Source organism: Lepidochelys olivacea (genome assembly GCF_965140295.1).
Source record: "Lepidochelys olivacea isolate rLepOli2 genome assembly, chromosome: 11".
Classification (NCBI taxonomy): domain Eukaryota; kingdom Metazoa; phylum Chordata; order Testudines; family Cheloniidae; genus Lepidochelys; species Lepidochelys olivacea.
Window position 1 is genome coordinate 19,356,596 of NC_140421.1, and position 12,834 is coordinate 19,369,429.

The following is a 12,834-nucleotide window of genomic DNA, read 5'->3' on the forward strand; positions in this document are numbered from 1 at the left end:
ATGATCTGAGAAGTAAGTATAAGTGGGTAATTATTTTTAATCATCTCAATACATAACCAGGTTACGATGAAGAAATCTGACAAATTTTGCTTTTCCTTTCTTCCCTGTCTTAATTCCCCCACTAATTCCTGACATCCCCTCTACTTTTTCCAATAGATGAGATGAAAAGATGTGGGGTGGGCAATATGGCATCATATTCTCTCCTCCTCCAGGTAGCACCTCAGTGTGAACTCTACATCTTTAGACATGCACACATTTTTGTTTTGACTGGGCAAGGAGAGGGTGGAGCCATATACTCAGTCTATGGCATCATGTGGCTGTTTTCCAGAATAAATGAATCTAACACTGTAAGCAGTAATTTATACAAATTCATGCTCTGCATATTCAGTAACCCTCAAAGAAGAGGTGACAAGGCAGTTGGAGCAGTTGTACTTGGAAAGGACACTTTTGTGGAAGCTATGTTATCCTGGGATGTTAAGGTATCTATCTATCTAGGTGAAAGGGAAATCTCAGCCCAACACCAGTGCCCAGTTCCCAATGACTCTGCCCCAAGAATTGACTCTCATCGTAGCCCAAATATACAGCAAATTTTTCTACTGCTCATACAGATCCGTCTCTCTTGAAGCTGCCTCCACAAACAGTGTTGCACAACCTCAGACAAACAACAACATAGCTTATCTCCCCAAGAGTTTGAACTTGCTTGCACACTAAGAAAAAGAATTCAGAAGACTGTCCAACAGAGCCACCTGGTGAGGTCTTCCAGAACAATTGCATAGATGAACGTGATGGGTGGCATAACCCAGGGGAACCCAAAAGGGGACCCTCATGGTTCCCTGGGGTGCCAGTTCCCCAGAAGGCAATGTCTGCTTACGAAACAAAGATCCAAACTAAATTCCTCAGGAGATGAAGGAGAAGAGTAAGACAGGATACCTGCATCCCGTTACCAGAACCAGTGTAAAGCAGCCAGTTTGTTGGAAGGTGCAGCTGTGGAGTGTGCGGGGAATGTGATGTCTCTAATTAACAAACTAAGGGAGTGGCATGGCTGCTAAGCAGACTAGACTTGTCGTTAGACCTACTCAAAGATTTGCCTCTTATTTTTGCCTTAGTTTAGTTTAGTTTTTTCTAGAAGTTGCAATGATGCCAAAAGGCAGAGCAATTCAATTTGATTTTTTTTTTATCCTAACCCTCAGCTTCGAAGGTTGGAGGCATTCCAGCCACACACAGTTCTGATAGCTAGCGAAGTCTGCTATTGCCTTCCAATTCTCCCACCTCTCCCCTTTTAGTCTTTCTTCAGAAGAGCTTGGTAAGGAGCCTGATCTAGTGTCGTCAGATCTTGGCACAAAACTGCACAACCTCTGCTGCTATCTTAGGTCAAACTTGTTGAATCCGATCTACACCCGAGCATATCACTGTTAATCAGGTAGCATGAAGTTAGGGAATGCAAATTCCTTCCTACTATATGGTTTTGTTTGTGGAAAAGGGAATATTAACTGAGGGGTTTATAAATTTATATTTAAAACAGGAAGGGTAATGTTTTCAATGGGACTTGTGCTCCTAAGTGACATAGGTGCTTTTGAACCTATTGCCCAAGGTTTTATGTTGTAAACCCCCGGGAAAGTAGGCACCTCTTACCACAGTTGTAACACACAGATTGGGGGGTATAATTGAACTAGTGGGAAATACAGAGAATTGCTTATCTCTTCCCTTTCAGTGTTCCTGCCCCATCTGTTTCCAACAACTCCACTTGGTGAAAACAAAGCTCCAGCAGCTCCAAGAAGCTGAAAGGATGGAAATGATCTGCCAGATATATAAGGATTCAGCTTCTCTATCTTCATAGGGGGAAGCCTTTCATAGCAGAGTAGGCAGTCACCTATCACACTTAAGGGGACACTGCTGGAAAATAAAAGTCTTATCATGCTCACTCACCAACAGGGCATCCCTGAGCTGGTGTCGGGTTGTGGAGTTCGTTCATTCTGGGTTTCCCCTCCAAAACGCATCTCCTGGTTTCTGTTCTGCCATGTGCTACAAACAACTTCAGTCTCAAATGTACTCCAAAATCTTCTGTGATGGATGTTTCCTTTGAAGCATCTTTGTATTCAATGCAAAGGACTCTGGGTTATGGGTAGTATTTCAAGATGCCAGCTACAGGAAATTGATCAAAAACGAGATTCCCCTTTTGGAAGGAAAAAATTGACAATGATGGGAGGCCAGGCAGGTTGCTGAGGATGAGCGAGGTGGGTTGTTGGGAGTCAGGGAGAAAAAGCGTCATCTTCACTTAGGGACTGATCCAGTGCCCATTGAAGTCAGAATCTTTCCAGGTTTCAGAGTAGCAGCCGTGTTAGTCTGTATTCGCAAAAAGAAAAGGAGGACTTGTGGCACCTTAGAGACTAACCAATTTATTTGAGCATAAGCTTTCATGAGCTACAGCTCACTTCATCGGATGCATGCAGTGGAAAATACAGTGGGGAGTTTTATCAATACAAAAGGTTCCTTCCCCTTCCCCCCACCCCCGCTGGTGATAGCTCACCTTAAGTGATCACTCTGGTTACAGTGTGTAAGGTAACACCCATTGTTTCATGTTCTCTATGTATATAAATCTCCCCATTGTATTTTCCACTGAATGCGTCTCACGAAAGCTTATGCTCAAATAAATTTGTTAGTCTCTAAGGTGCCACAAGTACTCCTTTTCTTTTTGTTTCCATTGATCTCTAGGCATATTGTGTAAGACCCCTAGGGTAAGTATTCACCTCCCAGTAAGTTTGGTACTAATAATAACGTCTGCTTGCTTTTGTCTCCATTGATATTATATGCTTAGTGCCTGTGTAACTCACACACCTCTTAGGTGTGGTTCTCTGTCCCCCTCTAGTGGCACTGAGACGATTTAGAGATTAATGAGACTGCTACAGCCTTAGCTAAGAGCCACGTGGCTTTTAGCTCATGCAGTAGAGCAGGGATCTCAAACTCAAATCACCACAAGGGCCACATGAGGACTAGTACATTGGCCCAAGAGCTGCATCACTCAATCCTTTTCATACAATGATACAAAAGTATAGTCAAAAGTGAAAAAAATGAAGAGTAATATAGTATGCTATTAAAAGTCACTGTATTAACTTTTTAAAAATTGTAATGCAAAGAGGGGTTTTAATAAAATATAAACACTCAGTAATGCACCTCACTCAAATGACAAAACACACATTTACTTTTAGAATTACTTCAGTTAAAGTCCCCCTCCTCTGCCCCCGGCCCCACCCCCACGCCACCCCTTCCCAGCCCCCATTTCAACCCCTTCCCCAAAGTCCCACCCCAACTCCGCCCCCTCCCTGCCCCTATTCCAACCCCTTCCCCAAATCCCCGCCCTGGCCCTGCCTCCTCCCCTGAAAGGGCCACGTCCCTGCTCCTCCCCCCTCCCTCTTGGAAAGTCCTAAGTGCTGCCAAACAGCTGTTTGGTGGCGGGAAGCGTTGGGAGGTAGGCGGAGGAGTGGGGATGTGGTGCACTCAGGGTGTGGGGGAGATTGGCTGCCGGTGGAGTCGGTGCCTATGGCGGGCCGCAGGAAATAATTCTGTGGTGTTTGAAACTCCTGCAGTAGAAGCTCATGCACTAAGCTTCAGAGGCCCCAGGTTCGATCCTGCCCACCGAGCACCAGGGTCTTGTTGGTGTTACATCTGATCCTTCTCTCTTTTTGCCAAAGTCTTTGTCAGCCCAGTGTGTTTAAGGAGCACATCACTTAGCATTGTTCTGAGAGAAGGTAGCAAGAATAATTTCACGTTGGATGTGATAGCAACTGTAAACAAATTCAGAGGCCTCTCAGTGGCTAAGGATCCACTTTGTGCTTTAAGATCTCCAGTCTTGGAAACCTTTGAGGTACTATAAAGTGAGAGAGAGTTCTCCTACAAAAAAGGTGGCCATTAGAAGCTGACATGGATTACCATTCATGGACACTTTCCTCACACCTTATGGGGAAATGGCATCTTCAGTTCTTACGTATGCTAGCAATGAGGGTGAGCAGGAGGACACCAACAATGGCAATCCATGCACAGGACTTCAAGTACAATTAGCTTTGATGAATCACACTGCAAGGAGGTTGCTTGCAATGCTCTTTTTGTACCATTTTATATACTTGACCCGTCTCTTATTAGTTACCTTAATATTTTGATATTTGGGTGACACGTTTAATAAATAGTAAATTCTTGTAATTTTAGAAAATGATTCCTCCCCCAGGCTATTATATTGAGTCTAATCAATAATTTTACCTTATTAAAATGGTTATTTTCTCCCTTTACATGTTGGACTTCGTGTAAGATAACAATTTTTCCTCTGCTGTAAAACCTCATTGTATGTTTGCTATCAACTCTTCTTTTACTGAACTAGGTATACTGGCAGGAAATTTTATAAGCTTTTGTTTTATTTCCCACTTCTCATAGCTGCTCATATTTGAATGTATTTCAAGCAACTGGGCTATGAACTAGCTATTTTATTCTGATCTGTATGTCTGTGAAATTATATCAGCACTATTTATTGCATTGAAAAGCTTTACCAGTGTCCAGCTGAGTATCAACTTGCTTGGTAATAATTCCCAATGAGAAAAAGATTTTTTCATGGCTTTTAAAAAAAAGTTTAGTACTGATTTGAAAAATTCATACACAGCAGAATTTTTTATTTATTGAATAAAAGAAAATAAGTGTATATATGGCTTTTAAGAAAAATTTTGTAAATACAGAGACTCCAGTACTAGACAAGTATGATTTTTCTGTCTTAGAAAATTTCCCTAAAATAATTCATATAATTTAAAAAAATATTCAATCTTGATTTAAAAATTGTCAGTGACGGAGAATCTGTCATGACCCTTGGTAAACTGTTCCAATAGTTACTTACTCTCACCATTAAACATATATACTTTATTTCCACTCTGAATTTGTCTTGCTTCAAATTCCAGCCGCTGGATCATGTTATGCTTTTTCCCCATTATTAGTTATTTCCCATGTAGATACTTACAGACTAAGCCGCTCTTTATTAAGATAACTAGATTGAGTTCTATGAGTCTATCATTATACAGCTTGTTTTCTAATCCTTTAATCATTCTCGTGGCTCTTCTCTGAACCCTCTCCAATTTATCAATATCCTTTTTTGAATTGTGGGCACCAGAACTGGAAATGGTATTCCAGTGGCAGTCACACCAGTCCCAAATGCAGAGGTAACACAACCTCTCTACTCCTACTTAAGATCCCCCTGTTTATGTATCAGAGGATCTCATTAGTTCTTTTGGCCACAGCATTACACTGGGAGCTCATGTTCAGCTTATTATCTATCACGACCCCCAAATATTTTTCAGAGTCAGTGCTTCCTAGGATAGAGTCCCTCATCCTGTAAGTATGGCCTAAATTCGTTGTTCCTACATATATATATTTACATTAAGCCATATTAAAACACATAGTTTGCTTGCACCCAGTTTACCAAACAATCCAGATCACTCTGAATCAGTGACCTGTTCTCTTCATTATTTACCACTCCCCCAGTTTTTATCTCCTCTGTAAACTTTATCAATGAAGATGATATGTTTTCTTCTGGTCATTGATAAAAATGTTAAACCGTGTAGGGCCAAGAACCAATCCCTGTGGGACCCCCCACTGGAAACACACCTGCTCAATGATGATTCCCCGTTTACAATTACATTTGAGACCTATCAGTTAGCCAGTTTTTTGTTCTGTGTCCTTTCTTGCCAGCTTTGTTCTTGTGAGTCAGACGGAGACTGAACACGAATGTAACAGCGAGAGAAAGGACACTTGCCAATTTCAGTCTCATTCTGGAGTCAGTGGCAAGAATGACAGGACCATTCATTTGTGCACACATGCAAGTGTACATTTCTGATCTCTTCAAACTTGGCATCCTGGGTTGATTATTAGGGTATCACCTACTTAGTAGTTGAGATTTAACATTGTTGCAAGGTATTTGGGAGAAAAGGCTTCTTCTTTCCCCTCTACTATTAGGGTGACATAAACCCCAAAACATTAATAATAAGGGGACAATCCAGAGGTCCTTCTTCCAATTTTCCTGAGGCACATGGCCAGTGCAGCCAACAGAAATTTTGCTGAAGCAAAGTCCTCAGATTTGACCCAGTGGCAATATGGCATTTCCCAATTTTGCATGTAAATCACAGGTTATGGTTTATTATTAATAAAAAAAAGTATATATCTAGAACTATACATTTACAGTGCACTTCTCAAACATAATTAAACATGTTCCCTACTCAGTCTAAGGATCTGATCCTGCAAACAATTACTATTACACTTAGCATAACTCTTTGCCTGGTTGTAAGTTTTGGCAATGTCAGGGCCTAAGACAAACAAGATATTGAACGATAGCTCTTGGGAACAGGAATTACCAATAGGGAAGATGAGCACAATAAGTGGTGAAGAGGAATTAAGAAGGATTCCTGGAAAGAAGTGGTTTTAGAAGTAGGCTTTGAAGGTGACGGAGCTTGGCAGACAAGACACAAGAGCCTGTCCAAGCCATGGGGGCAGCATGGCAGAAAGCAGTGGTTAAAGTAGATTGAAACAGGAGCAGGGAGCTCTTACTGCACCAACCAATGGAGTGGGGAGGGTGGGAGAAATGGCCAGTGGCTTCGCTTACTCAAACCAGGGAGAAGAGTGAGAGCTCTCCCCCTCTTTTTAGTAGAAGGACAACTGCGTTCCCCCAGCCCTCCTCTCTTTAATCCCTGCTAAAGGTGAGAAACTGAAATGGATTGAAAAATGAAGGAAGCAGGCAGGGCTGTCCCTACCCATATGCAAACTACGCAACTGCATAGGGCATCAGGAAATTTGGGGCACCAAATTGCCCCAAATTTCCTGGTGCCCTACGCAGCTGCATGCTGCCTCTAACTCCAGCGGCCAGCCCAATCCCCCAGCAGGCTGAGCCGGCCCCTAGTGGGCTGCGCACAGCAGGGCCAGGAAAGCAGCCTCTACCCCGTCCCTGCCTCACCCCTTCCCCTCAGCCCCCCCTGCTCTGCCCTGCCCACCTCTTCCTGCCCCTGCTCTGCCCCAGTCCCACCCCCACTCTGCCCCTTCCCCTGAGCTGTGCATCCCGGGGAACTGCAGCAGGGGTTGGAGTCGGGCCTGCCCTGCTCTACCAGCTCCCAGCCGTGCTACCGGTGAGTGCTGGGGGGCAGTTCCCCCCCCTTCCTCCAAGCCTGGGAGCTGGGGAAGGGTCATTCCACTTCCCACCGCCCCATGAGTGGGGGGGCGGGGCTGACCCCTGCTGCCTTCCTGTACTGGTTGCTCCTGCCTCCCAAAGCCCTTGGGCGCAACCCCCCGCAGAAGCTTGGGATGCCCCCCCCACCAGAGGCCCAGGGCCAGCTCCCCCTCAGGGGGCTGTGTAGGGCACCACAATCTCTAGAGATGGCCCTGGGAGCAGGAAGGCCAGAGGATTAGGAAAAGTGTGGGGAGCCATAGGTGAGCAGGAAAAACTGAAAGCAGGGATGTATGCAAGGCTTGAAAGGGAGGTGTAAGAGGCAGGAAGCCAATGAAGGGATTCAACATGACAAGTCAAGATGATGATGACCTCTTTTTCCCTTTTTGTGCTGACATTCTGGAAGCAACAGGACTTAGTAAGAGAGGGGAGGTGGGGGAAGGGGAGAGAGGAGAGTACTTATAAAAAAGGAAACTATATTTAAGAGGCAACACGGATGAATGTGCAGTGGAGCCCAGAGATAAGCAAAGATGAAATAGCCTGATTTGTGCAGAATTTATATTCCGATTTATTTGGCATCAAATGGTAACAATCAGTTGCTACCATTGAAAAAGCAGATCCAAATTTGATACCCCCTATTCTGATATTAAATGAGAAATAATAAGCAGGGAAGCAACTTTATCTGTTGTCAAAATCTTTAAAAGCTGCCACCATCATGACCTAACATTCTCCATAGAAGTTGAGTGCATGGTACTGTAGTCATCTTAATCCTGATTCGGGAAGACTGAAAACAAGACGCAGCAGCCGGCTGGCTCAGCATCACAAGCCACCACACCCAGATCACACTGGTATTCCACTCTCACAAACTACATAATCAAGATCAAGGTCTCCATCCTGATATTCATATCACTCTATGGGTTTCCTGAAAGGTTCATCTGTTACTCGCACCCATGACCTCCCATGACAACTACAGCCGCTGAAAACATGAAAACAAGGGGGAGGACTATGGGTGCAGGAGACAGAACTGTCATAGCTACACCTAGCCTGTGAAAGTCCCATAAAGGAGAGGAGAGAGCATGGAGTTCATGTCATTCAGAACCATTTACATGACATGGCCTTTACTCATAATTCTTTTCACAGTTTACCCATGCTTAGGGCTCAATCCTGGAGGGGGCTGATTCAACAGAGCACTCGAGGATGTGTATAGTGGCACTGATTTCAATGGGACTACTTATGTGTTTAAAGGTAAGCATGTACTTATGTCCTTTGGATTGGGGCCAGCACCTTCTAGGATTGAGCCCACAGAGGAAAGGTGTGAGGAAGAAAAAAATCTGGTATCTTTCAAGATATGCAATGGCCTTTCTGCAAGTGGAGAAGAGTGAGAGTGTTTGGTTGAATGTAGTTCTTTTAATTAATTTTGGGAAGTACTCAGATACTACAGTGATGTGGGTGTAACGTTTTGGCGTTCAACCTAGACCAGTGAAAGGTTGTGTCTCCCCTTGTCCTGTAACCCTGAGTGCCTTAAAAAGCTCTGTTGCTCTAGCTCGTTGTCTGGATGCTCCCAGCCAACACACAAGCATGCACGGAGTGTTTGTGTGTTCAGTAGCCCTGGTCCAGCAACTTGTTACAACACTCGTTACAACACAACCACACTCTGGTCTCTACCATCCTTCCTTACTACAAGCCAAGTGACCCCACAGTCCCGAATTTCTGCAAAACTATATGCCCTGAAATGTTAAGCCCTCTTCTGGAACATTCAGAGGAGTAATGAGGTCTCATGGTATTGTCTGTGGATGATTCTAAGTTAATAAACCTGTGTTGATACTTCCATTTTTGTGTAACTGACACCATACTGCACCGATTTTCTTGTGTAATTTACCCTCAGAGTACCCTCGCAGACCCCCGTTTGAGAAATGTTGCTCTAAGCCATTAATGTACAATAGAACCGGTTGAAAAATAACAATAGTTTTTCATGGAAAATTTCAAAAAGTGTTCTGAATTTTTTGGGAAAAAACTTCTGCAGAAAATTTTAATGAAAATCCAGAACCAGAATGTGAAGCATGTTGGACTTTTGAAAACAAACAAAAAATCATTTTTGAGATTTTTGCCACATTTCCCCCCTTTTTTCCTTTCTTCATTGGCAAAATAGAAAAAGGGAGGAAATTGGGGATTGGGCCTGCTCTGAGCAGGGGGTTGGACTTGATGACCTCCTGAGGTCCCTTCCAACCCTGATATTCTATGATTGTATGAAATGTAAAACTGAAAACTGAACAAAAAAAATCAGTTGTCAGTTTCTCAGTTGCTCATTGAAAAACAAATGGAAAATTTCCAATGAAACTGACAATCTCAGAAAATTTTTGTTCAGAAAAAGCCATTTTTTCACTGAAAAACACTTTTGAACAAAAATTTTGACCTGCTTCAACTTATGAAGCATTGTTCTCATAACAGATTGTAGTAACGCTCCATTAATAGTTTTCCTACTCTATGGCTCATAACCTTGTACCACTACTATTTAGTCTAACCAGATACTGTTCGATTTGAAGATTGAGCCTTCTCTGTCATGTTTGTCAGATAATGTAATCTGGACGCAGGAATCACACAGTTCTCTTTCTGTCAGTGCATGTGTAATTAAGAAAGGGTGGTAGGAAAATTCACACCACCAGGTCTGGGGAGCTATTAGTTACCTGAAGAAGACTTAAGAACTGAATAGAACATTTAAGCTTCTAAAAGGTCTAATTCTCATTTGTCAGTCAGACACAAGCCCTTTTATAAAAAGGATTTGCTCTGATAAGAGAAGTGTTTTTTTTTTAAACTCCCCATTCTAAACCCTTAGCCAGATTCAGTTAGTCTGAGTCTAATCCAATAATTTAATTGTTAAACATGTTCACGAGTCATGATAAAAATTTGTAGAGTTTGTTTACAATAGTGTTTATAGCTTTGCACAGTTTTGTGGTGGTGTTTGTACCATGACTTGTCATGAACACTAGTTGCCTTAATCTGTAGCTGGAAGTACTTGGCAATTGTGTACAGATTTGTCTCTTTAGGTTATTTTATGAGTCCAGTCTATAACTTCTGAATGCAGTATACTGATGGTAAGGTGCTGGCATTGTACTTTTGTCTCTCTGAGGAAGTCCAGAATCTACTTGTGATGGATCTGGTCTGATGGTTTCAAAAGAGTATAAAGAGAAAGAACTGGCCGTGGTAAGGGAGGCTTCATACCCCCGCTTGATAATGTAGTTTCCACACATTCCACCCCATCTTTCTCTTCTGGCATCTTTTGCTTCTCCACCCAGTTCCCGTCTCATAGAGACTAATCAAGGATGGAGTAGTCCTAGAGCTGGTCACTTTTCTGGTCAGAAGAGCTGTCTCACAGCTGATAGACCCTATCACCCCAATAGGGGAAAGACTCTCAGTTCTCCCCTCATCTAGCAGAAATTAAATCCCATCCAAAGACACTTCAGGGATAATAGTTTACATATTTACATATTACATAGGGCTTTAAACTAGGTTCACCGGGGGAAGGAGACCAAAGCCCTGAGGTAAGTCGGAAAGCGGGATACCGGGAGGAAGCACAGGCAGGAATGTCTGTGAGGGGAGGGCTCCTGCCTCATACTGGGAATGAGGGGCGATCAACAGGTTATCTCAAGTGCTTATATACAAATGCACAAAGCCTTGGAAACAAGCAGGGAGAACTGGAGGTCCTGGTGATGTCAAGGGACTATGACGTGATTGGAATAACAGAGACTTGGTGGGATAACTCACATGACTAGAGTACTGTCATGGATGGATATAAACTGTTCAGGAAGGACAGGCAGGGCAGAAAACGTGGGGGAGTAGCACTGTATGTAAGGGAGCAGTATGACTGCTCAGAGCTCCGGTACGAAACTGTAGAAAAACCTGAGTGTCTCTGGATTAAGTTTAGAAGTGTGTGCAACAAGAGTGATGTAGTGGTGGGAGTCTGCTATAGACCACCGGACCAGGGGGATGAAGTAGATGAGGCTTTCTTCCGGCAGCTCACGGAAGCTACTAGATCGCATGCCCTGATTCTCATGGGTGACTTTAATTTTCCTGATATCTGCTGGGAGAGCAATACAGCGGTGCATAGACAATCCAGGAAGTTTTTGGAAAGCGTAGGGGACAATTTCCTGGTGCAAGTGCTAGAGGAGCCAACTAGGGGGGGTACTTTTCTTGACCTGCTGCTCACAAACCGGGTAGCATTAGTGGGGGAAGCAAAAGTGGATGGGAATCTCGGAGGCAGTGACCATGAGTTGGTTGAGTTCAGGATCCTGACGCAGGAAAGAAAGGTAAGCAGCAGGATACGGACCCTGGACTTCAGGAAAGCAGACTTCGACTCCCTCAGGGAACGGATGGCCAGGATCCCCTGGGGGACTAACTTGAAGGGGAAAGGAGTCCAGGAGAGCTGGCTGTATTTCAAGGAATCCCTGTTGAGGTTACAGGGACAAACCATCCCAATGAGTCGAAAGAATAGTAAATATGGCAGGCGACCAGCTTGGCTTAATGGTGAAATCCTAGCGGATCTTAAACATAAAAAAGAAGCTTACAAGAAGTGGAAGGTTGGACATATGACCAGGGAAGAGTATAAAAATATTGCTCAGGCATGTAGGAATGATATCAGGAGGGCCAAATCGCACCTGGAGCTGAAGCTAGCAAGAGATGTCAAGAGTAACAAGAAGGGTTTCTTCAGGTATGTTGGCAACAAGAAGAAAGCCAAGGAGAGTGTGGGCCCCTTACTGAATGAGGGAGGCAACCTAGTGACAGAGGATGTGGAAAAAGCTAATGTACTCAATGCTTTTTTTGCCTCTGTTTTCACTAACAAGGTCAGCTCCCAGACTGCTGCGCTGGGCATCACAAAATGGGGAAGAGATGGCCAGCCCTCTGTGGAGATAGAGGTGGTTAGGGACTATTTAGAAAAGCTGGACGTGCACAAGTCCATGGGGCCGGACGAGTTGCATCCGAGAGTGCTGAAGGAATTGGCGGCTGTGATTGCAGAGCCATTGGCCATTATCTTTGAAAACTCGTGGCGAACCGGGGAAGTCCCGGATGACTGGAAAAAGGCTAATGTAGTGCCAATCTTTGAAAAAGGGAAGAAGGAGGATCCTGGGAACTACAGGCCAGTCAGCCTCACCTCAGTCCCTGGAAAAATCATGGAGCAGGTCCTCAAAGAATCAATCCTGAAGCACTTGCATGAGAGGAAAGTGATCAGGAACAGCCAGCATGAATTCACCAAGGGAAGGTCATGCCTGACTAATCTAATCGCCTTTTATGATGAGATTACTGGTTCTGTGGATGAAGGAAAAGCAGTGGATGTATTGTTTCTTGACTTTAGCAAAGCTTTTGACACGGTCTCCCACAGTATTCTTGTCAGCAAGTTAAGGAAGTATGGGCTGGATGAATGCACTATAAGGTGGGTAGAAAGCTGGCTAGATTGTCGGGCTCAATGGGTAGTGATCAATGGCTCCATGTCTAGTTGGCAGCCGGTATCAAGTGGAGTGCCCCAAGGGTCGGTCCTGGGGCCGGTTTTGTTCAATATCTTCATAAATGATCTGGAGGATGGTGTGGATTGCACTCTCAGCAAATTTGCGGATGATACTAAACTGGGAGGAGTGGTAGATACGCTGGAGGGGAGGGAT